This window comes from Heterocephalus glaber, unplaced genomic scaffold, assembly GCF_053883595.1.
Source record: "Heterocephalus glaber isolate CG9 unplaced genomic scaffold, H.glaber_assembly_v1.0 deba00001097, whole genome shotgun sequence".
NCBI lineage: Eukaryota > Metazoa > Chordata > Mammalia > Rodentia > Bathyergidae > Heterocephalus > Heterocephalus glaber.
The window spans coordinates 3,492,233-3,515,747 of record NW_028258191.1 but is presented as its reverse complement, the minus strand read 5'-3'; the positions used below and the strand labels follow the sequence as shown (position 1 = coordinate 3,515,747).

The window sequence follows — 23,515 nt, the reverse complement described above, 5'->3', positions numbered from 1 at the left end:
GTTGTATTTTGAAGAGCCACAAATTATTGTAATGTCTGTGGGCCACCCTCACCCCCCCATATTAGTTGCTTTTCTCTCACTATAACGAAGTACCTGAGGCCAGGTAGCTATAGAGAAAAGCCATGTATGTAGGCCTTTCTCTGTTAAACTACGTGGCACTGGCATCAGCTCTGTTCTGCCCTGGTGACGTCTTCATGATGCAAGATGTCACAGTGGCAGGTATGTGGGTAAGTGAAAGAAACCACATCATGAGACAGAAAGCCAGAGAAAGGGCAAAGGGGCTAACCTTGCCCTTTTTGTAACAGCCTTCTCTCATGGGAACTCACTCAGGGTCCCAGGAGAACGATCTTGATCCCCTCCAACAGCAGCATCCTTAGTAACCTTCATCACCCTCCCCTAGGCCCCAGCTCTCAAAGGTCCCACAACCTCTCACAGGACCTCCTGGGCACCAAGGCTCCAAGACATGAGCCCCTGGGATACAAACCATGTCCACATGGTAGCCCCACCAAAGACCAATTTTAATCTTCCTGGGAGCTTAAACATGCCGTTCGTGGGCAAACCGATTTAGATGACCCTGTTCCTGTTTATGAGAGCAAAGAGGGTCGTCATTTGACTTACAGATGGAACCGATATCTATCAATATATCCAAATCTCACATAGGAAAATTCTCTCACTCTAACAGAAGGTGGTTAGAAAACTACAAACTACTGTTCTGAAAAACTATGCTGTATTCTGAACTACTAATTGCTTAAATATAAAAATTAATTATTTAGATAGGTATTTGTTTGTATGATCAAACCACATGAAATCAAATTTGCCCCTGCTTTGTATATGTTGTATAGTCAGATAGATGATAGCTTCCCCTGCACTCCACTGCCTGCCTCTTCATTAGCTTGGTATGAGCTTTTGTCTACTTGTGCTCATAGCTCCAGGCTGAACATTTAGATTTATTAGTTTCACACTGGTAGCAGTTATTTATGATTCCATGTATAATTTGGAGAATAAATGCTGGCATGTTCAGAGGTGGGAAAACACTATATTGATAGATAAGGGCCATCCCATGCTGAGCTTGATTGGCTGCTACCAACTCTGACACCCCCTGACCCTTGGCATAGAAAGAATGTAAATGTGGGAGAAGAAAGAGCCTAGGTAGCTTCTGTTTGTTTTTACAAGGGAGCTAGATCTAAGCGATTTGAGAGAGTGACAGACTTTCTAGACACAGAGCCAAAGAAAACAGCAAGGATGGCAGGGAGGGGCTGAGGGACTTGGGAGGTGTGCTTGCTGGAGCAGAGGGGGGTGGCCCAAAGAGAAGTTTCTTTTTATGTCTATGGATAGAATTTTTTGGATTAACGTGCTAGTTTCTTTATTGAAGTGAAGCAAGATTTTAACTCATGTCAGGGCTCATAGAACACCTATTTATAGACGTCAGAAGAAAAGTAAATGAACCATGAATGCTAACATGCATCTAGAAAATTTAATAAGATTTGAAAGTTAAATAAACCGAGGCGGCCTGCAGATTTTCTCCAGGGGCCCCTTTACAAGTTTTAACTCTGTTTCCTTTCTCTTTGTTTAATTCATACTGTCTCTTACATGAATTGTTTTAGCCTTAGCTTTTAGAATACTAAAGTGATTTAAAAGCTGTTTTTAGAAGGTGTGTAATTTTTAAACATTTAAATGTTGATGACTTTCTGTCTAATTTGCTGAAGAACAGAAAGATTTTGTTTGTTTTAAGGTGCTAGTCTTTCAATAGAGATAAACTATATTCATTATTGCTGCAAAACACACAGCCACAAGTAAAACACATACTTATTATCTCACATTGTCTATGGTGCATGGCTTAGATTTTAGCTTCAGAATCTCTTCCAAGGCTGTGATCAGTTGTTACTAGGGTGGGATCTTATTAGAAGGCACAACTGGGGAAAGATCCATTTCCAAGCTCACCTGGATTTTGCATTGTTCGGTTTCTTGAGGGCCTTGCTTCGTAGCTGCCTTGGAGGGTAGCCTTAATTCATTCTTACATTGGTCCCCACAAAGCCTTGCAGTTTGCTTGGTCAAAGCCAGTGCACAGTCTGCTCGAAAGACACCTCATTACCTTTCCTGCAATCCATTGCTTAGACAGTCACTAGACCCGTCTATACAAAGGGGCAGATTATACAAGGGCATTAATACTAGATTGGGGAGCACCTTAAAATTCAAAGCTGGAAAGATACATGGCTCCACTCCACAAGCCTTTAATAGTTTAGGTTCTTTGAAGATACCTTGTTGTTTTCAGAGTTGAAGTACCTACAGAGACTTGGGTAGGAGGTGGCTAGCACTGTCTGCTGGAACAGGTTCTACAACTCAGGTCAGCAGGGTACAGGGCAAGACCACTCTGTAAATGAATGCATGTAGAGAACACACTCCATGAGGAATCTCACTCAAGAGAAAGAAAAGGCCTCAGAGCTCTAGCAAATCAGTGACAGAAAACACACCCTTATTTTTCTCTTCTCATTTTCAATGCTGTTTCAGAAGAAAAGAAATTCTGGTTCTGGTGAGATTCAGGTTTTTTCTCCCATTAATTCCCTGCTGAGTGCTTCTGTACAAGATATGCCTAAAGCCTTTTTTGAATGGCAAGCATTGTGAATACAAATATAGTCATGTAACTCAGAACAACATTTCAGTCAATTTCTGATGGCATATGTGGCTGTGGTCCCATTAAATTATATCATCTCATGGCATAGTAGCCATCTTAGTTTGTATGAATGCATTCTATGATGTTCTCACAATAGCAAAATCATCTGATGATGTAGTTCTCAGAACATCTCTGTCACTAAACTATACATGGCAGTGAGAAAGACACTATTTCTTTCCTTGCAGAACACACAGTTGTGTGGAAGAGACTCAAAAAGAAGTGGCTTGTGAAAGAGTTTTGCAGAGGTTTTAGGGAGCACAGAGGTTATAAACCTATTTCCAAATTGCAGGTGAGTGGGTATTAGATGACATTCAAAGAAGGCTTTCTGGAAGAGGGGAGGGTGGGCTGAATTAGTTGGAGTTAACCTTCAAAGGCATGTGGGCAGACTGTGCAGAGGTGCTGGGTCATTACACGTGAAGGCTCAGATGTAGGGGGAAGTTTGGGACCTCAGAAAACTGCAAGTTGTTCAGTCTGGATAGAATTTAAGCACCCACTTGGGGAATGGTAAAAATGAGGCTGGCAAGGGAGTTAGGAGTGAAATCATCATCAGATGATTATTGTTCCAAGAAGTTTGAACTTTACCTTGAAAGAATCAAGAGATAACTCAACTAAATTTGTGTTGCAGAAAGAGAGTTGATATGTTGGGAGACAAGAAAGCCAAATAGCGTGCAGATGAAGTGATGGGCAGTCTTAAAACCTGGGATGGGAGGGCTGAGTGGATGAGTGAGATTCTTGGGAAAGTGCGGAGATCATTAGTAAATAGGACGGTGCCATTGCTTTCCCCAAGGAAGGAGGGAAAGGGTTACAGAAGTCTTTAATTTGGTGATGAGAGGGAGACGGTAGAGTGCTAAAATATTAAGTCCAAGTTCTGATACTAGGAATTATTCACTTTAAAAAAACTCCCATGTTCTTCCTTGTTCCTTAAATATATTGAATACATGCAGAGATAAGAGACTTGAATATCTTTGCTAACAAAAGAATTTGATATTTTATATGCCATGGGATATGAATTTAATCACCACTGTGATGATATTAAGAGATGAGGTGGTGATTAAATCAATGGAATTAATGACCCAAAAAGACGGGCAACCCCTCATCTTTCTATCCCTTTTGCTCTTTATCCTTTCTACCACGTGAAGATGCAACATAAAGCAGCATCCTAGAGGCAAAGAACAGCCCTCATTCAGTACCAAATCTGCTGGTGCCTTAGTCTTAGACTTCTTGGACTCCCAAACTGTATTTTGCTATAACATTGCAAACGAACTAAGACAATTCCTAAACAAGCCCAAGAGCACTCGGTAAGAACAAAACATGAACGTGTGAGCATAACTAATGAAAAAGTGGTCAAGGCTGGTGGCAACTGGCAAGTTAGAAAACTTAATTTGTCCTTCTCCTGTCTCTATATCCTAGCTTTCCTTCTCACTGAGGCTGGCTCTTGGTTGTCTGAGGACAATGCAAGGTTGAGGTTCTGTCTTGTTTAGGTAGGCTTCCTCTCAACATCTGTGAAAGTTACCAGTAAAGAAAGAACATAGGGGGCCGGGGATTTAGCTCAGTGGCTTTGCCGCCTGCTATGCAAGCGCAAAGACCCGAGTTCAATCTCAGGTACCAAAAAAAAAAAAAAAAAAAAGAAAGAACATAGGTAAGTAGTATTCTGGACTTGGCTGGACTTGTCTTTGACCCCATCAGAGGATCTGGAAGGTATTTTTTCTTCTGATTTCTTTACCCAGACTAAGTGAGATTTGCTAGTGTAGTGTTCAAGGGAAATTTAGGTATAGTAAATAAGAGTAAATTGACTTATATGTCATTAAGTATTCTTAAAAAAATGTTTCTTCCTTTCAGGAAAATCTTCTGGCTTAATCAAAAAGACGTTGGGATGATGGTGATTTTAACCAAATTAATTTACTATCCCTCGGTTTCCCAAACCCCCTCAATCCTTCAAACACTTTTCTCTTTCATATTTAGGAAGCAAAAACTATTTGTAGTAATTCCTTCACATTAATAATCACCAATGATTTTCAGTGCCTGCAATGTGCCAAGAATCATGCCATCAAAACCCATTCCTGGGATTTAGCAGGTATCTAGGCATGGTCTGCTGGTACATTTATCAGATGTCTAACTGTGATGCCAAAGAGTGGAGAGGGCAAGATATTCTAGTAGCAGTGATGTTCAGTGATGAGAACAATTTTGTCAGTTCTTCTAGACTTTACCGACATGTTTACAATACTCCTATGTACTTGATTCTAATTTTAGGACTAGAGTTTTTTGCCTTGGACCCAGAGAGGGTATATTGGACCATCCAATGAGCCTTCCCTACCCCACCCTGAAGCTTCAGGGATTTACATGTTGAGGACATATCTCTTTAGACTTCAGGTGTCAGAGTAATCTTTCATAAATGGCTGAGCATCCCAAGGGCTTGGCTTCCCTATGCCGTTCATTGCAATAGGCCCTTGCTTAGGTAGAGGGAGAGAATTGGAGACTATGTCTTGAAAATTGAGATTTGATAGCATCCTTTAGGGTGAAGTGACAATGTTGGAACCTGCCTCCCCTGTACTGCCCCACTGTCATCAGTAGCCCATCCTCATTAATTCCTGATGCCTCTAGCAACTCTTCTGAAAGACCAGATAAAAACCCTTTCCTGTATTAAGACTAACTACACTTTGCTCTTGCTGTCACATTTTTGTCACTTTGAAGTCGCTGTCTGAATCAAAAAACTCACTTTGATTTGTTTTCCTAGTAGATGAGTTATCCAGATATGTTCAAAGCTTATAAGTAGAAGTTAATAGTTCCTGTGTTGTCTTAAATGCCCAGGAACTAGTCACTGGGACAACTTAATTGGCAGTGCAATGCCCATTTCATTCTCCTTTGTTAATTAACAAACTTTTTAGACACTGGAACTGAACACCTGGCTTAGGTGACTCCATGATGTTCTTGTCTTAAAGCTATTCTGATCATTAACTTGCATGAGCATTTGAAGAGTTTGGTTTAGTCAAATAAATTGTTCATCTGGATGAGCCAATGTAGAGTTGGTTAAGAACAGACAAAACTAATTCATTGTAATGAAGGTACAATAGCAGTTACCTCTGAAGAAAGTAGAGATGTACCAGGGGCATGAGCTTTCTAGAATGCTAGAAATATCTGCCTATTGCTCTGAATGGGTGTCTTCCGCCTTTTTGTGCTGCCATAATGGGATGTTACAGATTGGGAAATGTATAAGGAATAGAATTTTATTAGTTCATAGTTCTGGAGCCTGGGAAGTCCCAGATCAAGGGCCTGGCTTCTGGAGTGAGCTTTCTGTTGTATTATCCCCTGGCAGAAGGGCAGAGAGGTGTGAGAGCGACAGAAGGGGCCCAAATGTGTCCTTTTATAAGGAACCCACTCTCTTGATAATGGACTGTCTCCCATAATAACTGTACCAGTTAAATCATGAGGGCAGAGCTATCATGGCCAGACTACCTCTTAGATGTCTTATCTTTTAATACTGTTACAGTGGAAGTTAAATTTCAACATGAGCCTGAGAGAGGACAAATATTTAAACCATAGCAAGGGGCACAAAATATAAAAATTAATAAAGGCTTGCATCAGTGATAAAGAGCATTCTTATCTAGTTTATACCATTGTATTCCAAATTTATGGGCTTTGTTGTAGGTCCTCAGTGTACCTTTGGAAAATTGTAAGATCATATAGGGAATTACACAATGAGATGTGTACTTGGAGGAGCTCTCTCTAGTTCTTGGTAGAGAAGGGAAGATGGGGATATGAGGCTGATTCAGTGGTCCAACACAAGACAGAAACTGGCGACAGACATAGATGGAGGAGTGAGTGGGGCATAGGAGAAGGAGGTGCTTAGGGGACCACAGAAGTCCCACAGCAGCAGTGATGTTTATGACAGGATGGAAGGGCCACTGCCTGGAGATCCAAAATTAATCTGGAGAAATGTTTCAGATGCCAGGGAGCCATCCTTAGAGAATACAAGCAGGTAATTAAATAGCTGGTTCTGGAGTAAAACAAATAAGTCTGGGCTGAGCTTATAAAATTGGGAGTTGCTGGCTTGGTATTTAAAGCAATGTGAATGCATGAGATCACTTTGGGAGAGAGCATAGAGTCAGAAGGAAAGGGATTCTAGGAATGTGCCCCAAGGAATTGCAAACACTTAGAGGTTGCATAGGGGAGGAATTGGAAGAGGAGGTTGAAAAGGAGTACAAGAGAGGGAGGAAGACAGTAAAGAGACTGCATCAAGGTAAGCGGTACAGGAAGTGAAGAGAGGTCAGCTGTGGTGAGTGCCATTAAGGGGTTGAGTTGAGTTGAGGTCTGAAATCCTTATTGGGATTCAGTAGCAGAGAGGGCATTGGCCACCTCAGCAAGAGTGGTTATGTCGAGTGGTAGAAGCCACCTGGAAAAAGGCAAAGATGTGTTTCTTCTATTTTCATGTGGAGCTTTTATTGCTATGGCCCTGTATTCAAAGCATCAAACTTTTATGTAACATTTAATTGTGTACCATTTATCTTTTCTACATTTTAAAAAAATAACTTCTTCTATTGGTACATTTTAGGTATACAATATAATGACATCATCATTGGATTTTTGCAGCTTTACATAATCTCTCTTGGTTCTTATTTTTTCCCCCTTCCTCTGCCCTCCCTTCAACCCCTCCATCTCTCCCTATTTACAAAGACTTTGTTTCCATTTTTTCATTTTCTCATATTAATTCCATTACCTTCTTTCTTTTCCCCTACCCCTCCCACTTCCCCCTCCCCTTTGCCCCTTTTCTTCCTATTTCACATTATCTATTATACCTTTTAGTCCTTATTTCCACTTTCAGTTTTTCACACTAGAGACACTATTCGGTATTTACCACATGTGTGTTCTATTTATTTCACTTAAGATTATGGTCTCAATGTGCATCCATTTAGTTATAAATATCCTTATTTCTCATTTTTTATGGCTGAGTAGTACTCCATTTTATAAAAAGGACACATTTTCTTTATCCAATCTCCAGTTGATGGTCACTTGGGCTGCTTCCAAGTTTTAGCTATTACAAATTGTGCTGCTATGAACGTGGATGCACATATATCACTGTGGTATGATACTTTTAATTCTTTGGGGAAGATACCCAGCAGGGGAATAGCTGGGTCTAATGGGACTTCTAGTCTTAGTTCTTTGAGGTATCTCCATACTGATTTCTACAGTGCTTGCACCAGTCGACACTCCCACCAGCAGTGGAGCAGGGTTCCTCTTTCCCAACAGCCTGGCTAGCATTTGTTATTGGTTGATTTCATGATAGCAGCCATTCTTTCTGGAGTGAGATGGAATCTCAGTGTTGTTTTCATTTGCATCTCTCAAATGACTAGTGATGTTGAACATTTTTTCATGTATTTATTTGCTATTTTTACTTCTTTGTCTGAGAAAAGTCTGTTCATTTCAGATGCCCATTTTCGGATTGGGTCTTTAAATTTGGAAGGTCTGATCTTTTTAAGTTCTTTATAGATTCGAGATAGTAGACCTTTGTCTGAGGAAGAGCAAGTGAAGATTTTTCCCCACATTGTAGGTTGTCTCTTCACACTGTTGGTGGTTTCTCTTGCTGCAAAGAAGCTTTTTAATAAGAAGAGATCCCACTTGTTAATAGATTGTGCTAGTTAATGGGCAACTGAGGTTTTGTTCATAAAATCTTTTCCTACACCAACGTCTTCAAGAGTTCTACCTAACTTCTGTTCCAGCCAGTTCAGCGTTTCTATTTTAATATTTAGATATTTAATCCATTTCGATTTTACTTTAGTGTGTGGTGAGAGATATAGGACTAGTTTTAATCTTTGGCAGGTTGAAATCTAATTTTTCTAGCCATTTATTAAAGAGGCTATCTTTCCTCCAGTGAGGGTGTTTGGCTCCTTTGTCAAAGATGAGGTGGCTGAGTGTGTCTGGAGTTATTTCTGCATCTTCTACTCTATTCCACTGGTCCTCTGGTCTGATTTTTTTGCCAGTACCATGCTGTTTTTATCACAGTAGCTTTGTAGTATAGTTGCAGGTTGGGGATTGTGATACCCCCTGCCATGTCTCTGTTACCTAGAATTGCTTTTGCTATTCTGAGTCTCTTCTTGTTCCAAATGAATTTTTGGATTGTTTTCTCATGGTCCATGAAGTATGCTGCTGGGATTTCAGTTGGGATTGCATTGAATCTATATAGCAGTTTTGGAAGTATGGCCATTTTCACTATGTTGATCCTTCCTAGCAAGGAGCAGGGGAAGTCTTTCCATTCTGATATCATCATCAATCTCTCTTTTCAGAGTGCTGTAGTTTTCAGAGAAGAAGTCTTTGATTTCTTTTGTTATGTTGATTCCTATTTCGATATTTTGGATGCTATTGTGAAAGGAATTGTTTGCCCCATTTCTGTTTCAGTCAGTCTGTTGTTCACGTGGAGGAAAGCTATTGATTCTTGTGTGTTTACCTTTTATCCAGCTACTCTACTAAATTTGGTTATGAAGTCTAGAAGACTTGGTGGCATTTTTGGGGTCTTCTATATAGAGTATCATGTCATTTGCAAATAATGACAATTTGATTTCTTCATTTCCTGTGTTTATTCCTTTTATTTCTTTCTCTTGTCTAATTGCTGTGGGTAATGTTTCCAGAACTATATTGAACAAGAGTGGTGGTAGTGGACCACCTTGTCTTGTTCCTGATTTTAGTGTGAAGGATTTCAGATTTTGACTATTTAGTATGATATTGGCTGTTGGTTTTTCATAGATGAGTTTTATCAGATTGAGGTAGAGACCATCTATTCTGATTTTTTGTAGGGTTTTTATCATAAATGCATGTTGGATTTTGTCAAATGCTTTTTCACTGTCTATTGAGATGATCACATGGTTTTTGTACTTGGCTCTATTGATATAGTGTATTACATTGATTTGCGTATGTTGAACCATCCCTGCATCCCTGGGATGAATCCCACTTGATCAGAGTGTATGATCTTCTTGATGATCTTCTGCATTCTATTTTCCAGTATCTTATTAAGGATTTTTGCATCTATGTTCATTAGTGAGATTAGCCTGTGGTTCTCCTTTTCAGTTGGGTCTTTCCCTGCTTTGGGGATTAAGGTGATGCTTGCTTCCAGGAACGAATTTGGGAGTATTGCTTCCCTTTCAATTTCATTGAAGAGTTTAAACAGTAGTGGCAGCAGTTCCTCTCTAAATGTCTTGTAGAATTTATCAGTGAAGCCATCGAGGCCCAGGTTTTTCTTAGTTGATAAGTTTTTAATTACATTTTCAATTTCATTGGTTGATATTGGGTTGTTCAGAATGTTTAGGTCTTCCTCTTTCAACTCTGGTAATTCATATGTATCTAGGAATCTGTCCATTTCTTCTGTGTTGTCCATCTTATTGGCGTATAGGTTCTTAAAGTAGGTATTGATGATCCTTTGGATTTCTGCTGGGTCTGTTGTAATTTCACCCTTTTCATTCATAATTACATGGATTTGGGCCTTTTCTTTCCTTTTTCTGATAAGGTTGGCTAAGGGTTTGTCAATTTTGTTGATTCTTTTGAAGAACCTATTCTTGGCTTCATTGATTTTTTGTATCATTCTCTTAGTCTCCATTGCATTGATTTCTCCTCTGGTCTTTACAATTTCCTCCCTTGTATGAGCTTTGGGGTTGTCCTGCTCTTCTTTTTCTAAAAAGTTGAGGCTCAGCATCAGGTTGTTTAATTGGGCTCATTCTGTTTTCCAAATATGTATATTCACTGCTGTGAATTTCCCTCGTTAGACTGCTTTCATTGTGTCCCATAGATTCTGATATGTTGTATTGTCATTGTCATTTAATTGAAGGAACTGTCTGATTTCTTCTTTAATTTCCTCTGTGAGTCCGTGTTTATTCAGAAGTGTGTTGTTCAATTTCCATGTATTTATGAAATTTTTTGAGTTTCTTTTGCTATGGATCTCCAATTTCATTGCACTATGGTCTGATAATATGCAGGGGATAACTTCAATTCCTTTACACTTACTTAAACATGTTCTATGTGTGAGTATGTGGCCTATTTTTGAGAATGACCCATGTGCAGCTGAGAAGAATATGTATTCTGATTTTGTGGGGTGGAAGACTCTGTAAACATCTGTTAATTTCATTTGTTCAAGAGTTCGATTGAGTTCTAGTATTTTATTACTTATTTTTTGTCTAGTTGATCTATCTTTTTGTGACAGTGGGGTATTGAGGTCCCTCACTACAATTGTATTAGTGCATATATGACTTTTCATGTCTGTTAGTATTTGTTTTATATAGTTGGGGGCACTAGTGTTTGGTGCATAGATATTTATGATTGTCATCTCTTCCTCTTGGATTCTTCCCTTTACAAGGATGTAGTGTCCTTCTTTGTCTCTCTTAATCAGTGTTGGTTTGAAATCTACTTGATCTGCAAAGAGGATAGCTACTCCTGCTTTTTTTCGGGTTCCTGTCACATGGAGTATTGTTTTCCACCCTTTAACTTTCAGTCTGTGAGTTTCCTTTTGAATTAAGTGTGTTTCTTGTATGCAGAATATTGTTGGATTTTGCTTCTTGACCCATTCTGCCAGTCTATTTCTTTTGATTGGTGAATTGAGACCATTTACATTGATGGTTATAACTGAAACATACTGACTTGTCATTGCCATGACTTTTTCTTTTTGTCAGGTTCTCCCCCTTTACATTTACTTTCTTTTCATGCCAGATGGGTTCATTCTGCTTTGCTTCCTGGGGTTGTGATCCTCAATGTCTGTTCCTAGGATATTGTGTAAAATTCTTTGGAGCGCTGGTTTGGTATTCATGAAGTCACTACGTTGCTCTTTGTCATGAAAGTATCTTATTTCTCCATCCATTTTGAAAGATAGTTTTTCAGGGTACATCAATCTGGGTTGGAGGCTGTTTTCTTTTAGGGCTTGGAATATGTCACTCCAAGCTCTTCTTGCCTTGATGGTTTGTGTTGAGAAGTCTGCTGTGATTCTGATGGGCTTTCCTTTGTATGTGATTTGTTTCTTTTCTCTAACTGCTTGGAGAACTTTGTTCTTCTGTTGAGTTTCTGGAATCTTAACAATTATAGGCCTATGTGTAGATTTTTTTTGATCAAGGCTATTTGGAGTCTTATATGCCTCACTTATCTGTATGTCAAGCTCTTTTTCCCTTCTTGGGAAGTTTTCTGGCTTTACTGTGAAGAGTTTTTTTTATGTTGTCTGCACTCTCTCCTGTTTCTTCTTTGACTCCAATCAGTCTTATGTTTTTCTTCTTTACATCATCTAGCAGCTGCTGGATTGATTTCTCATGTTCCCTACAATTTTTAAGCAATTTTTCTTTTCCTGGTCATTAATTGCAATCTTATCTTCTATATCTGAAATTCTGTTCTCACATTGGCTCATTCTCTGTGTAGACTTTCAATGGAGTTTTTCATGTCCTGGAAATCTATTTGCATCTGTTTTATGGATTCCATTTGTTTCCTATGTTGGGATTCCATCATGTTCCTCAGCTCCTCTCTAGATTTATTAATCATGTCTTTCACTAGGAGCACAATTTCTCCTGTTACCTGAGAAATTATTTGTGATTTCATTTTTTCCAGATCCCCTTTTGTTGCCAGTTCAGTGGGTCCAGGTGGTTGAGTATCAGAGTGTTCCATCTCATTTCCCTTTGAGGTTGCTGTAGGTGATCTGGAAGTCTGGTTTTTAGACTTATTTACGGGTTTTCACATTTCGACTGGGTGGGGGAGTGCTGTTGGCACCTGCATGGATTGCCTCCTTTGAGCTGGGAGAGGCGGGACAGTGGCCGGGAGCAATGGTAGGGATGGTGGCCCAAAAGCCCTTTCCTGTGGGCTGGGAGCAGCGGGAGGGATGGTGGCCAGGAAGCCCCTTCCTCTGGACCAGGAGCAGTGGGATGGTGGGTCAGAACCCCCTACCTCTGGGCCAGGAGCGGCGGGACTCAGTACCATGGTCTGGTTGTCTGGTGTCCTCTGCGTCTTTGTAGTGTAGAACCAGGTAGCTGTACAGAGGAGCAGGGGGTGGGGTGTCCAGTGGATTTTTGCTGGGGTGCGGGCTGATTCGGTGTGTTCCACGTGACTTGGGACCTCAGTAGAGCATGGGCAGACCTGCCTGTCTGCAGCGGGCTGATCTGTATGATCTTCTTGATGGTCTTCTACATTCTATTTGCCAGTATCTTATTAAGGATTTTTGCATCTATGTTCATTAGTGAGATTGGCCTATACTTGTCTTTTTCATTTGGATCTTTCTCTATTTTGGGGATCAAGGTGATGCTTCCTTCCAGGAATGAATTCGGGAGTCTTGCTTCCCTTTAAATTTCATTGAAGAGGTTAAACAATAGTGGCATTACTTCCTTTCTAAATAGCTTGTATAATTAATCAGTGAAGCCATTAGGACCTGGGCTTTTCTTAGTTGGCAAGTTTTTAATTACTTTTTCAATTTCATCAATTGATATTGGATTGTTAAGAATTTTTATGCCTTCTTCATTTTATGCCTTCTTCATTTTATGCCTTCTTTCGTAATTCATATGTATCTAGGAATCTGTCCATTTCTTCTGTGTTGTCCATCTTATTGGTGTATAGGTTCTTGAAGTAGGTATTGATGATCCTCTGGATTTCTGCTGGGTCTGTTGTAATTTCACCCTTTTTATTCTAATTGCATGGATTTGGGCCTTTTCTTTCCTTTTTCTGATAAGGTTGGCTAAGGGTTTGTCAATTTTGTATATTCTTTCGAAGAACCAACTCTTGGCTTCATTGATTTTTTTGTATTGTTCTCTTCATGTCCATTGCATTAATTTCTGCTCTGATCTTTATAACTTCCTCCCTTGTAAGAGCTTTGGGTTTGTCCTGCTCTTCTTTTTCTAGAAGCTTGAGGTTCAGCATCAGGTTGTTTAATTAGGCTTGCTCTGTTTTCTTAATATGAGTATTCACTGGTATGAATTTCTCTTGTAAGACTGCTTTCATTGTGTCCCATAGATTCGGATATGTTTTATTGTCACTGTGATTTAATTGAAGGAACTGCCTGATTTCTTCTTCAATTTCCTCTGTGACCCATTGGTTATTCAGAAGTGTATTGTTCAATTTCCACATGTTTATGACATTTTTGCAGTTTCTTTTGCTATGGATCTCCAATTTCATCGCACTATGGTCTGATAATACACAGGGGATAACTTCAATTCCTTTGCACTTACTAAAACATGTTCTATGAGTGAATATGTGGTCTATTTTGGAGAACAACCCATGTACAGCTGAAAAGAATGTGCTTTTTGATTATGTGGGGTGGGAGACTCTGTAAATATCTGTTGAGTTCATTTGTTCAAGAGTTCAATTGAGTTCTAGTATTTCTTTACTTATTTTTTGCCTAGTTAATCTATCTCTTTGTAACAGTGGGGTGTTGAGGTCCCCCACTACAATTGTATTAGTGCATATATGACTTTTCATGTCTGTTAGTATTTGTGTTATATAGTTGGGTGCACTAGCATTTGGTGCATAGATATTTATGATTGTCATCTCTTCTTCTTGGATTGTTCCCTTTACAAGGATGTAGTGTCCTTCTTTGTCTCTCTTAATCAGTGTTGGTTTAAAATCCACTTGATCTGTAAAGAGGATAGCTGCTTCTGCTTTTTTGGGTATTCCTGTTGCATGGAGTATTGTTTTCCACCCTTTAACTTTCAGTCTTTGAGTTTCAGTTTGAATTAAGTGTGTTTCTTTTATGCAGCATATTATTGGATCTTGCTTCCTGACCCATTCTGCCAGTCTATTTGTTTTTATTGGTTAATTGAGACCATTAACATTGATGGTTATAACTGTTACATATTTAATTACCATTTTCATGACTTTTTGTTTTTGTTGCATTTTCCCCCTTTACATTTAATTTCTTTTCATGCCCAATGAATTCATTGTGCTGTGCTTCCTGGGTTTGTGGTCCTCATTGTCTTTTCCTAGGATATTTTCTAAATTTTTTTGGTGTATTGGTTTCTTATTCATGAAGTTCCTCAGGTGCTCTTTGTCATGAAAGTATCTTATTTCTCCATCAATTTTGAAAGATAGTTTTTCAGGGTACGTCAATCTGGGTTGGAGGCTGTTTTCCTTTGGGGCTTGTCATATGTCACTTCAAGCTCTTCTTGCCTTGAGGGTTTGCCTTGAGAAATCTGTTGTGATGCTGATGTGCTTTCCTTTGCACATGATTTGTTTCTTTTTTCTAACTGGTTGTAGAACTTTGTTCTTCTGTTGGGTTTCTGAAATCTTAACAATGTATGACTATGTGTAGAATATTTTCATTCAAGGCTATTTGGAGTCCTATATGCCTCACTTATCTGTATGTCAAGTTCTTTTCCTTTGCTTGGGAGGTTTTCTGCCATTACTTCTGTGAACAGTTTTTTTTATGTCATCTGCACTCTCTGGTTTCTTCCTTGATTCCAATCAGTCTTATGTTATTCTTCTTTGCATCATCTAGCAGCTGCTGGATTGATTTCTCATGTCCCCTTTCAATTTTGAAGCAATTTTTCTTTTCCTAGTCACTAATGGCAATCTTATCTTCTATATCTGAAATTCTGTCCTCACATTGGCTTATTCTGCTGTGTAGACTTTCAGTGGAGTTTTTCATCTCCTGGAAATCTGTTTGCATCTGTTTTATGGATTCCATTTGTTTCCTATGTTGAGATTTCATTATGTTCCTCAGGTTCTCTCTAGATTTATTAATCATATCTTGCACTATGAGCAAAATCTCTGCTGTTATCTGAGAAATTATTTCTGATTTCATTTTTTCCAGATCCTCTTTTGTTGCCAGTTCAGGGAGTCCAGGTGGTGGAGTATTGGAGTGTTCTATCTCATTTCCCTTTGAGGTTGCTGTAGGTGATCTGGAAGTCTGGATTTGATACTTGTTTATGTGTCTTCTCATTTCAGTTGCGGAGAGGGAGGGGTGTGTGTGTGTTGGCACCCATGCAGCTCACCTCCTCTGAGCTGGGAGCGGTGGTATGGCAGCCCAGAAGCCCCTATGTCTGCACTGGGAGCAGTGGTATGGTGGCCCATAATCCCCTTCCTCTGCACTGGGAGCGATGGTACTGCATCCCGGAACCCCCTATCTGCACTGGGAGCTGTGGTATAGTGGCCCAGAAGACCCTTCCTCTGTGTTGGGAGTGGTGGTACAGCAGCTTGGAAGCCCCTTCCTCTGCACTGGGAGCGATGGTACTGCGGCCCGGAAGCCCCTATCTCTGTGCTGTGAGCGGTGTATGGTGGCCCAGATACTCCTTCTTCTGTGTTGGGAGTGGTGGTACGGCAGCCCGGAAGCCCCTTCCTCTGCCAATTTTGTACCATTTAAATTGAAGTTTAATCCTGCAGTGCAATGTAGAAGGAATTAATTGGGTCCTTGTTTCTTCAGCTGTTTTAGTGAAAAAAACTGAATTTAGAAAATGCTGTGGAAAATTGTTTTCAAGTTCATATATTTACTCAGTAAGTCTTTTAAAGGGATTATCTCATGGGCCGTTTGTGCCCCCATGTAGAAATATTTGATTCATGTGGCTGCAAAGGGTGAAATATTGAGTGAACTTCTTGGGAAATTTAGAATTTCTCTTGCTGGTTTTGAGGCTAAGTATCTCCCTACACTAAATGACTAGCATCTTTTCTTAAACTTTTTACAATAATTCCAATAATCGAAAGAAACCAGAGCAGGAATTCTCATGTCACATTATTTCAAGAGTCAAACATACTGTTTTGGTGACTCAAATATATAAATTGAGAAAAAGAGGAAAGTCTTAAAATTTGTGCATGTCTTCAGTCTAGAAAGTATTTCTATGAATATGTTGTATCTTATGGCTTTGGCCAATAAGTATTCAATGTCAAGTCCATGTTTGATTGACATTAAAGACAACAGAGTAGACATATGACTTTCTTATATCCAGAGTTGCAATGATCTCTGCCCTGGATCCTGAGTACTCCCCATCTTGAGAAAAATAGCAGTGATTCCAGTATTTGCTGGATAGAGCCCAGCAAGTGTTGAGTGTCTAGCTGATATTAAAGGTCGAATAATGTAACACAGAAGAAAATTCCAACCTTGACAAGCTCCTTACTCCTGTTTTCCTTTTGATTCTTAGGCTTCTAAGAGAAATGATCTGTATTAAATTTCTTATTCCACTTAGGAGGCTCTGTTGAGAATCAGGTCTCTCTTTATAGTGGTATCAAGGGGGAACATTAATGTCCTGCTAAATCAGAAAGTGGCACATATTAGGCTTTTATTATAGGATATTAATATTTTTAATTTTACAGCATAATATTTATAAAATATTATATTGTAATGAAATTAGGAGAAAAAAATTTTAATGTAAGGACATATTGCTGAGATAACCAGAGAGAATGTAGTGAAGGAAAACACCTCATTCCTACTATTTGCAGAGCTTAATTGGTTTTGGCAGTAAGTCTAAGTTTGAGGGGCAATTGGATGAATATCCAGTTTGGTTACAGTGAGCTAGAGTCTTCAAGAACCTAGGCAGACTTGGGGAAATATCTATGGCTCATCAGACCTCAGCGTTTACTTGAGTTGGAATCTCCAACACTTTGTACATCTTGCTTAGTTAGTGCTGTGAGTCTGGGAGGATTTATTTTGCAGGTGGCCAAATCAGGGAATATCTTGATTTCTTGAGGATTTTTCATCAGTGGGAAAGAACTTAATCTGTAAGTGCCCAACTGTCTCTTTGTGTATGGCCCTGTGATTTTTGACAAATTACGTTGGTCTGGGTTCTGGGGAGACAGAGTCCTAGAGCTGTTAGAGGTAAATGTGGGGAGAAACTTAAGAGATTTTTTTCCTCTAAAGGTTAGTTAATGATAATAATATCTACTGCTTATTGTTGTATTGTCAACTTTCCATTAATGAGAAAATATACCTGATTCCTGTAACTTAGAGGGGGAGATGTTCATTTTAGCATACAACTTCAGAGGTTTTAGTCCATGGTTGGCAGGCTCCCAGGCAGAAACTTCATGATGGAAGGGCATGGTGAAGGAGAGCTGCTCACTCATGGCATCTGGCAAGCAGAGAGCTAGGGAAGAGCCTGAGAGGAAGGAGTCAGGGACCAGATACACTATCCAAGGTCGTGACCCACCCGGACATACCCAGAGTATGGTTAGGGTTGGGGTTAAGGTTATCAGTCTTCTAGCCATCTCTCAAACCAATCAAGTTGACAATCACAGTTACTATAGTTAATCAGTCATGGACAGAAAATGTGGTCCTTTTCTCTGTGTTGGCACAATGAAAATAATCTCAGAAAATACATATGTTCTTTGACCCTGGGATCCCAATGGTGTACAATAAGATTTAGAAAGTATCTTTTCTAAACAAAATGAAGAAAATGTTTGAAGTTTTGTCATGTGGTCCTTGCATACTCCTCTTTTTTTGCCTCTTGGACTGTGTTTTCTTGTGGCCTGTTGCTATAATCGATCCTGTCTTACTTTTCTTGTTGCTGAAACAAAATACCCAACACCCAAAGTTAAAGGAGGAGCGGTTAAGTTAGCTCACAGTTTGTAGAGGTTTCAGTGTATAATCAGCTGGCTCCAAGGCAGTGTGGCATGCCAGACAGGCATTGCAGAAGAGAAACAGTTCATGGCAGGCAGAAGGTAGCAAAGCAAGCAAGAGATGACCACAGCTCTTTCTATACCTTATATTGTATCTAGGCTACCCATCCTAAGGTAGCACTCACACCCTTAATCCTGGCACCCTTAATCCTAGCATTGCACCATGAATCAATCCCAACATCACACACCCTAGATCCAGCCACCTCTGAAAAAGCCCTACCTATGACTGGATGGGGCTTTAGGGGGACATCTAGACACAAGCCATAACAGATCCCAAGACATTTGGAATTTTCTTTCAAACACTACACTATTACTGTTTATTGCTATACCTATTCTGTCATTCTTATTGCAAGAAGGTATGGAACTGAATTTGAGAGGTAGAAGTGGGGTATCCAGGAACAGTATGGCTGGGCTGAAGGGAAACCTGATGGCTGAGATACAGGGAGGAGTCGATAGGATACGGCCGACAAGAACAATGCCATAAATACACAAAACACATGGAATTGAATGTCTAGTTCCAAAAGTGCTGCCATTGAAAATTACAGCAGCAGCATTTTCATAGTTCCAAGTGTTATTTTAGTTGGAGAGCAGGCAACTGAACTAGAGATAGCAAACACACCTAAACAAATATTGTCCAGGAAGGAGCTGAAAAAACATAAAAGGGCTGCAGGCTGATATGGAAACAACCTACGAGCTGAAACAACAGAAGCTGAAGTTGAACAGTGTCAGCTTGGGATGTGTGGTTTGCCCTGGATCTGTTTTGGGAGCCTTGGGAAAACAGCCCAACAGATATGTTCTCCAGATTTGTAATCCAAAACCCATAAAAGTAAACACTTCTCTCTAATTTGGCAATATTGAAGAGCTTTCTGGGTGTATGCATACGGCTTTTTCACTATGTGTATCTTATTTGTCTGCCCCGTGTTTTATCTGAATACTATTAAAATAAATGGGAGCAGCAGTCCCTCCCCATTCCACACCAACCCAGCACTTTTTACTGCATTGCCTTCTGAACTCATCTCAGCAGGTGTGGCCTTTCTAGTCTGGAAAAACCACACTAACTGGGTGTGCTAGAGAAGGGATCAAAGAACAAAGGCCTGAGTCAAATAACCCTAAACACTCTGCTGTTAGATGTTACTAATAATAACTCCTTTGCAGAGTTTTTGTAAGAATTAAATGCATTTAATTGTATTATTGTAATGTAATGTAAAAACAGCATTAGTATTATTAGAGGCTGTACATATGTAAATGTTCTAATATATTACTCAGTACTCTCCATGCCCTATGCACTGCTGGCTTCATGTGTACTAACTCGTTTGAGGTGAGCGATTTGGTCAAAGGCACACAGCTGTAAACAGTAAAACTGAGGTTTGAGACCCTTAGGACTAACAGCAGAGCTCATATGTAACCATTGCTCCTGTCACCTATTTTGGAATCTGGCATTTGGTAGCAGCAGTGACTAAATTAACTTAATTATATAGAGAGCAGTGCAAAGCATGTGTGTTTTTCTGTCTTGTTTTTATACAGACTGTAGCCCCCGAACACTAAACCTTCCTATCTCCTTTTTCACACTGGTGCCAGGAGATGGCATTGAATGAGTCTGCTTGTGTACTTGGTTATGCATATATGAGCCATCTCACGACAGGATCCCACTGTCTGACCGGGCTTTAGACCATTGCTGCTGAGAAAATTGATGATGCCTCATTTAGAACTTTGTCTAACAAAAAGATGAACAGTCTGTTCTATTTTGAATTAGGCAAGTTGTTTTTCTGTGGTGAAGTAGACGTCTCTGTGCCTCTCCCTTTTTTTTTTTAAATGTGCTGAATAATGTGGTTTCTCAAGTCAGCTGGCAGGCTTAAATGCAAGGAAACTTCAGGAACTGGCCTGCTTTGCTTAATGACTTAAGAAAACCACAGTTGCTGAGCAGGTTTTAGATTGAAGTGAGCTTCATACTGGAGAGCTACGTGTGAGATCAGAAGGGATGCTGCAGAAGATAAAAGCACTTCTGCCAGCGGTGGGCACAGCAGTTCACAGAGGCCCAGGAGTAATGGGAGTACTGAAAAGTAAGGCAGAGAACTCCTAGGGCTCCTCTGATTTTCCCATCATCATTCCTGTTGCTGGTTTTGTCATTCTTCTTGACCTGGTGCTCCATTTAGCTTCATATTCCTTCATCACACATACAGTAAGTGTCTCTCCTGTACCAGGCACTGGGCTGGACCCTGGGGATTCAACAGTGAGACAGATACAGTTCATATCCACATTCTGTCCCTTTTTTCCCTTAGATATACCTAGTTTTGTTTGTTCTTGGAAGTACCTTTCCTAACTATATCTAATATATAGTAAGAATCAAGGAAGCATGTATGCTCAAGTTTTTAATAATAGTACTTATCCCACCAGTTCACTTTAATCCTCTTGTTTTTTAGTGGTTAATTTTGTGGCAATATTTTACCTTATTCTAATTTTAAAAATTAATTTTCTAACAATTAGTTTTTGAATGTATGTTATCCACAAGGCATGATGTTCATGTTTTTGATGAGTGGATGTTCTTATTCACACGGACCTTATAAGTGAGAGAAGTTAGTGCTCAGCTGTTTTCCCGGTGTTGAATGAACCAGTCACGTTATTTATGCCCCTGTTGTGACTTAGCCCCTTTGCCTTGCCACATGAAACCTTCCTTGAGTGATTCAGAGCGTCTGCATTGCTCAGGCACTCTCTCCCTCCATTTCTGGGCCCTTTTCACTCACCTTTGTGTCCTTGGTTGTCTTACCATGTCTTACTGCCCTGTCAGGAATCTCCTGCTCATATCTTTGTTTTTTCTCTACTGTGTTTTCGACAAGTGTCTTGCTTAGAGTAGATATACAGCCCCCAAATACTGTTTGTATGATTAGCTTCCATTTGGACAGAGAGTGCTTCAATTTGAGGGTGCTAAGGATTAGCAAACATTGAATGATTGTCTGGGCTATTTGGAGAAGATACTCATTCTCTGAGTTGACTGAAACCTGCACTCTGAGAGATAAATTCTTAGTTGTTTTGTAAAGCCAACTTTGTGTTGATTTGAGCTGGATGGAGGGCAATACATCTGTGGTAGGAGGCTCCCTCAACTTCAGGGGAGCGGAGAGTCATTCAGGCTGGGGCTGGTTTTGTAATCAGATGAGCAGCTATAAATTGAGAGCCAGGAGGACTCATGCCAGTGTGGAGGAAGGTGGAGGAAGCAGAGACTGCTCAGAGACCATGGAGACTTGTGCAGCAGCAACTGCCTGAGGTCTGGTAAACAGGACATGCAGAACTGGTAAACCATTGTTAAAGGGTTAAACTTTGAGACTTTCGTAAACTAACCAAAGGATGCCTAATGCCTGGGGTTAGATAGGCCTTCATTTTAAAATTAATATTTAAAAAAAAAAAACCTGTGAATTACCTTGCATTAAATTCAATCCAGATGAGCATCAGGGGATTTTATTCTCATAATCATGATTCAACTTATTTGTTCTTTGGATCTGTGTCTTTGTTTTGAGAGAAACAGCAGACTGAAAGACACCCTACCCTGAGCTCAGCTCTGTCCATGTCATCTATGCTTCTTCAGATATGCTGTGGCCACTTGGGATCTGTTCTTCCATTTAGAAAATAGAAGCGTTATCTTCTATCCATCTCAGAGTAAGGCAATTGATGAAATAAGTAAAATCCTTTATAGCTAGTGGCTGTGATCTTGTGACTTAATTCATTTATTCAACAAATGTTTCAACCTTCTAAGAGCCAATACTAGTTATAGAACAGGGAACAAACAGATGGAGTGACTACCCTTGAGAAGCATACATCTGCAGTGGAGGAGGGGGAACAGTCAGCACAATAAATTGTTAAATTATATATTAGAAGGTGAAAAGTACTGTTGAGAACTCTATAGAAGTGGAACATTGGGAAGGTGAGAAATTCGTAGTTTGCAATGAGGTCTGGGAAGGCTTCACTGAGAAGGCAGCTTTGAATGAAAATATAAGTGAGGAAGCAAACTACAGATCTTTGAAGTGGGAGCATTCCTGCCAGAGGAAAGAGCAAGTGTGAATGTTCAGAAGCAGGAGCTTATTGGCAAGGTTGATGAATGGCAAGCAGTGGAGTGATCCTGGGAGAGGGACAAGAGAGGTATTCAGAAAGGTAATGGGGGCTTAATTATTCAGTGTCTTGGGTGCTTTTTAAGTACTCTTTTATTTTATTCTAAGTCAGAAAGAGAGCCACAGGAAGGTTCTAAGGGAAGGAAGGACGTGAACGCTGAGAAGGGATTGTTGAGGGGCAAAGGATGAAAATAGGGAGCCCAGGGGAAAGACTAGTATAGTATTCTACATTAGAATGGCTGTTGGCAGTGAAGTGGTAGGAAGTGGCTAGATTCTAGATATACTTAGAAAATTTGTAGATGGAGAATGCCTAACTGTGAGACAAAGAGTAGAGTCAAGGCTCCCAACATTTTGGCTAAACAACTGCAAAGATGGGTTGCCATTAACTCAGACAGGATATCCTATGAATACAGGAGACACTTGGAGACAGATCACTTAGTCTGCATGGGGCATTTTAAATTTTCTATGTGAATTAGATCTCCAGGACATCTAATGAGGAGTAGACAGCTGGATACAGGTGTACAACTCAATGAAGAGATCCGGAAGGAAAACACGTACTGTAATTGAGGCTCACGAGGACATAGATGATTTTTAAAGAAAATCAGTCTAGATATTACCAAGATATAAATGAGAAAGAAGGTCTATTAGTCTGTTTTCTATTGCTATAGCAAAATAGCAGAGGCTGGGTAACTTATAAAAAAGAGGTTTATTTAGTGCACAGTTTTAGAGGCTGGAATCCCAAACAGAATGCTGCCAGGCCTTGTTAGGGGCTCCCTGGCTCTGCCAAATCTTGCTGGAGAGATCACTTGATCAGACAGGAAGCCAAAGAGTGGGGAAGGACAAGACCTGCTTTTTTTTTTTTTTTTTTTTTTGTAACACTTCCCTCTGGAGAGAACTAATTCAGAGTCCTACAAGAGGTAGTATCTTATCCTCTTCTGAGGGCAGCATCTCTAGTGACCTCCCACTAGGTTCTACCTCACAAAGATACCACAAATTCTCATATCACTACATTGGTTACCGAGCTTCCAAAAATAAACCTTTGAGGCAAACATTCAAACCATACCCAAACCATCGCTGAAGGCACAGAAAGAAGAGGTTTAAGGACTCATCTTTGAGATACTCAGTGTTATAGGTCTAAGACAAGAGGAAGAAATAACAAAAGAAAGTGGGGAAAAGCAGCCATTGAAAAAGAAGGAAAGCTAGAATA

General features: G+C 39.9%; 1 protein-coding gene across 4 annotated transcripts in view; it reads left to right on the top strand.

The window, feature by feature from the left end:
• Lypd6 (LY6/PLAUR domain containing 6) overlaps positions 1 to 23,515 on the top strand; it is a 142,780-nt gene that overhangs the window by 31,491 nt on the left and 87,774 nt on the right. The window contains exon 2 of one of the 4 annotated variants that reach the window (XM_087210056.1): positions 2,857 to 2,960. The exons of 2 other annotated variants lie outside the window; for them this stretch is intronic. The gene's annotated coding sequence lies outside the window, so the exon portion shown is untranslated. Of the gene's footprint in view, positions 1 to 2,856; positions 2,961 to 21,397; positions 21,498 to 23,515 lie in introns of those variants that run through there. One more of the 4 variants, XM_087210057.1, reaches the window with a different exon arrangement.